Source organism: Piliocolobus tephrosceles, chromosome 7, assembly GCF_002776525.5.
Source record: "Piliocolobus tephrosceles isolate RC106 chromosome 7, ASM277652v3, whole genome shotgun sequence".
Taxonomy (NCBI): Eukaryota; Metazoa; Chordata; class Mammalia; order Primates; family Cercopithecidae; genus Piliocolobus; species Piliocolobus tephrosceles.
In genome coordinates this window covers 37128664-37134324 of record NC_045440.1, presented here as the reverse complement: position 1 = coordinate 37134324, position 5661 = coordinate 37128664, and positions in this window count along the sequence as shown.

The following is a 5661-nucleotide window of genomic DNA, read 5'->3' as shown; positions in this document are numbered from 1 at the left end:
GCCTCCTGGGTTCACGCCATTCTCCTGCCTCAGCCTCCCGAGTAGCTGGGACTACAGGCGCCCGCCACCTCGCCCGGCTAGTTTTTGTATTTTTAGTAGAGACGGGGTTTCACCGTGTTAGCCAGGATGGTCTCAATCTCCTGACCTCGTGATCCGCCCGTCTCGGCCTCCCAAAGTGCTGGGATTACAGGCTTGAGCCACCGCGCCCAGCCGCACTTCTCCCTAAGTAAAACAAACAAACCAACAAATAAACAAAACCCAACCCTGATAGCTAGGCACACAGCTATTATGAATAAAAGCTGCATTTTCCAGTCTCCATTACACCTAGGTTTGGCCACGTGACTAGGTTCTAGTCAATGGGATGAAAATAGAAGTGTCAGGCTGGGTGCGGTGGCTCATGCTTATAATCCCAGCACTTTGGGAGGCTGAGGCAGGTGGATCACCTGAGATCAGGAGTTCGAAACCAGCCTGGCCAACAGGGTGAAACCCCGTCTCTACTAAAAATACAAACAATGAAAAAAGAAATAGAAGTGTCAAGTTCAACTTCCAGGAACTATCGTGAATGGGGAATGCAGAGGTGAGCCCTTTATTGGTCTTTTCTTCTCCCTGCTGGCTGTGATGCTGATGGGATCGCTGAATTCAAGCAGCCACGTATTATTTTTCAAGACCTGTAGAGTGCATTGGTGAGAAGGGGGGATAGAGTAGAACAAGGAGTCTGATCTGTAACTGACTGTGAACAAGACATAACTCACTACCTTCGGACCAGCCATCAAGCAGACGTGATTAATCTTGAAGTACAAGCCATGTGCTGAGGTTAAAGGAGCCTGAATGCCTGAAACCATGGAGGCTCTGAAGCGGCCCTAGCTTGCCCACCCAGAATTCTTTTTTGTTTTGTTTTAACAGGGTCTCACTCTGTCGCCCAAGCTAGAGTGCAGAAGCTCACTGCAACCTCCAACTCCTGGGCTCAGGTGATCCTCCTGCCTCAGCCTCCCAAATAGCTGAGACTACAAGCATGAGCCATTAAGCCTGGCCCAGATTTCTTTTATGTGAGACAAAATTAAACATATATATCATTTAGTCATTATTATTTTGAGTTTCTATAACAGCCAGATCAAATCCTAATTAATACTCATTATTAAATTGGGGCAAAAAAGAGTACCATTATCTTGTAGTCAAGCCACCTGTACCTGGAAGAACTGTATTTCTTAGCAGCCTTGCCAGCAATCATTTCACCCTACTCTATAGATAAGGAGTGCTCTGTAAACTAGCCCTAACCCTAATACTGCCCAGGCCTAAAATTCAGCTGCAGCTGAAAACGTCTATAAAACTGCCTCCCAGCCATTATTATCAAGCAAATCCATCCCCTGTCCCAAATACATTTCCTCTTATATTTCTTCTGGCAGAATGTTTCCTTTTTCTTCCTCCTCAAGGCTGCCTGAATTATGCATTCACTCATTCATTCAACAAATACATACTGAATGCCTACCTTGATGTCTGTCTTACTCTGAATTCATCTTTGCAAAAATGATGGATGAGGTAAGAGTTTTTTGGGGCCTGCTACCAGCCTCAGGATGAACCTCTTGCAAATCTGTACCATAACCCACTTTACATTATTGTTTTGCCACTGCCTAAACAATGAAAAATCAAAACTAAGAAACCGACTCACAGAACAGAGCTGGAAAGGCCCTCAGAGGCCATGTAGTTCCACCTTCTTTCATTCACACAAGTAAAGAAGTAAGTTGGTCGGGTGCAGTGGCTCATGCCTATAATCCCAGCACTTTGGGATGCCAAGACAGGTGAATCTCTTGAGGTCAGGAGTTTGAGACCAGCCTGGCCAACATAGTGAGACCCCGTCTCTAGTAAAAATACAAAAATCAGCCGGGTGTGCGTGCCTGTAGCCCCAGCTACTTGGGAGGCTGAGGCAGGGGAATTGCTTGAACCTAGGAGACGAAGGTTGCAGTGAGCCGAGATCGTGCCACTGTACTCCAGCCTGGGCGACAGAGTGAAACTCTGTCTCAAAATAAAACCAAAACAAACAAACAAAAAAAGAAGTAAGTAAATTTATTCTATGCAGCAGAAGTAGAGACTTGCCCAAGTTATAGTTAGTAGCAAAGCCGGAACCAGGACTCAGCTTTCATCACCACCACCCAGTCCTTTGTTCTTTCGTCGATCATTATTTCCTTCATTCACACTTAATCCAAATACAAAGATTACACATCTGTTATTTTTCACTAGAAAATAAAAATTTTTACATTAAAATCCATCCCAGGTATATTCAATGTCATAGAAAAGAATTACCTTTGATGGTTTGTCTTTGCATTTAATCTCAGTGTACTTGGAAGAGTAAACATGCCAGCAATCAAGACTAGGACCTTTCTCTGGCCTTGGAACCCTTGGGACTGGAAGAGAATTAAGTCAGGTGGCAGTCACATGCTTAATCATAAGGTAAGTTTCCAGCGCAAGTTTCCAACCTCTTGCCTAAGGCTCACTTTCAGAAATTCCTCTGCAGTTCTACCAGCCACTCTGTATGTCACTGTTCTGTAACACTTTGTGCTAGCAATGCTGAATTCTGGCAAAAAAGAAAAAAAGTCTTTATTCCTCCATTTCAAGGTGATGCAACTGTCACCTATAAGTAGGAGGTTTCCAGAAGAGAACTCATGCTTCAGACCTGCGACCCTGCTTCCCTGCTTCCCTGCTGTGGAAACAGCTGCCAAGTGTACAATGTCAGTCTGTATTTTCAGGGAGAGGAACAGAAGCATTTGTTTTTATAATCTTCTTGTGTTTTGTTCCATTTACTTGTCATTTCTTTTCGTATATAACGGTTCAGGGACAGTGTGACCTTTCTGAGATTTTTATTGATTAAAAAAATAAAATAGGCTATTTTTTATTCCCTGGCAGTATTTTAGTCCCTGGCAGAGACAGAGTCTACCTATAATTCAAACATCCTGGACCCAGTAACCGCAAGTATCTTCTTGGAATATTGACTCTTTGTATTTTTTTGGGTCTCATCTAATTTTGCAGTCGTGAGCTGGTGCAGTGTTTGAGTATTGAAACATGGATTCCAACCCCACAGTCTTGTGTGGAAGGGCAGAGCAAGAGGAATTCATCCACCAATACTTTATTTCCACTCACTAACCCAGTAGGTTCTGGCTTTAATCATTCCACTGAGAAATGACAAAGCAGACAGAAAAACCAGGAGACTGCAAGAATCCCGAAGGCCTGGGTTCAAAGAAGCTCTTTAATTTGTGAGCCTTTGGAATTAAAATCAGTATGCATAGTTCACTGTGTAAAAATAAGAGCATGAGCCAGGTGCGGTGGCTCATGTCTGTAATCCCAGCATTTTGGGAGGCAGAGCAGGCAGATCACCTGAGGTCAGGAGTCTGAGACCAGCCTGGCCAACATGGTGAAATCCCATCTCTACTGAAAATACAAAAAAATTAGCCGGGCATGGTGGTGGGCACCTGTAACCCTAGCTGCTTGGGAGGCTGAGGCAGGAGATTTGCTTGAACCTGGGAGATGAAGGTTGTAGTGAGCAGAGAACATGCCACTGCACTCCAGCCTGGGCAACAGAGGGAGACTCCGTCTCAAAAAAAAAAAAAAAAAAAGTGCAGCATGAATATTTTTTTAAATGCCCTGGCTGAGCAAAACAATCAAGGTCTATGGAGCCTGAAAACGCTTCAGAACAGAAGCAAACATTCAAAGGAAATCTCTAAAGACAGACAAAGTAAAATAAAAGGTTCTTTTGGCTTAGAAGTCAAGACTGTCCCTAGAGGCCATATAGTGACTTTAGGATACTCGCGAGCCAGAGAGAGCTGCCAAGGTACAACAAAACACAACGGGCTTTTAACCTGAAGCAGGTTAAATACAAGGAAGAATAAGGACAGATAGAACACAACATCAGAGCCATGCTTTCTTCAAGAGGTCTGAAAGTTTTCCATCTTCCTGCGGAGAAAGATTAGAATTGCACTAAAATGACTCTGTGCCTGCAAATGAAAATCCAGGAGCACTATAAGAATGAGAGTTAAGAGGGAAGAAAATAAAAGGATGGTACCTGCCAGGTGTGGTATACGCGTAGATCAGTAGGGAGTGCTGTTTTGCTTTTTGCACATTCCACAGGGAGGAGACATTTCAGACGAAGATTTGGTTTTTGAAGTCTTAGCTTAGAATGTTTCCATTTTCTTGCCCAGCGTCACAAACTTTTTATGCACATTCAACTCCTTGATCTATATTGCTATGGATACTGTAACCACTTTCTTGAGCATTTGGGATCAAAAAGGTGCGGGCAACCCTAGACTCTGTCTTCTGGCTTCTCTGGCCCTCCAATAATGGTCCCTGGGGAAAAGGAGGTGTTCTGAGCCTACCTCTAGGACGCAGCAGAGCATAAGATAATTAATGCAAGAAGGGAACTTGGGAGGCGGAGGTTGCAGTGAGCCGAGATCGTGTCACTGCACTCCAGCTTGGGCGACAGAGTGTGAACTCCATCTCAAAAAAAGAAAAAAAAAAAGAAGTCAGCACACATACATATATCCCCTTGCCCTATCAGCTGAGAGGGCCTAGAACCAATGACACCCCAGTATCAACAAGCACATCTAGTACCAAGATTTTGGTTTTCAACGTCATGCACCAGTGAAAGGAACCAGGGATACTTGAAGAAATGGCTGATTCTAGGACTTGGTCAGGGAACATAAGATGAGCCTGGAGTATCTTGTAGCACCAGAAGGTTAAAAAAAAAAGTGCTCAAAATACAAATACAACACCTAGACCCACAATAATGGGGTCTAGCCAAATGAGAGAGTGTTCAATGGGCGAAGCTGGAACAATTTGAGCAACAAAGTTAATAAATCAGTATTTGATTATAACCCAAAGTATTAAAAGAAATCCATGAGTCCCTATAAATATAAGTTAATGATTGAACAAATAAATAAATGAAGAGAAGAGACAAATGTCCATGATGGAATTCCAAGTAATTTATGTAGCCAGGCATGGTGGTTCACACCTATATAATCCCAGCACTTTGGGAGGCTGAGGCTCCACTGTAGCCTCAACCTCCCAGGCTCAAGCGATCCTCCCACCTGAGCCTCCCAAGTAGCTGGGACTACAGGCATTTGACACTACACCTGACTAATTTTTTTTTTTTTTTACATTTTGGAGAGATGGGGGGGGTCTCACCATATTGCCCAGGCTGGTCTTGAACTCCTAGCCTCAAGGGCTCCTCCTGCTTCAGCCTCCCAAAGTGTTGAGATTACAGGTGTGAGCCACCACACCCAGCCTTTTCTAATCTTCACAAAAATTGTGCTCTGTGAGTCAGGAACTACAGGAAGATCTCTAGAATATCATTACCTCCCTTAAAGAATGGTTCCCAGGCTGGGCGCGGTGACTCATGCCTGTAATCCCAGCGCTTTGGGAAGCTAGGTGGGCAGATCACCTGAGGTCGGGAGTTTGAGACCAGCCTGACCAACATGGAGAAACCCTATCTCTACTAAAAATACAAAATTAGCCAGGCATGGAGGCACATGTTTGTAATCCCAGCTACTTGGGAGGCTGAGGCAGGAGAATGGCTTGAACCCGGGAGGCAGAGGTTGCAATCAGCCGAGATCACACCATTGCACTCCAGCCTGGGCAACAAGAGTGAAACTCCATCAAGAAAGAAAGAAAGAAAGA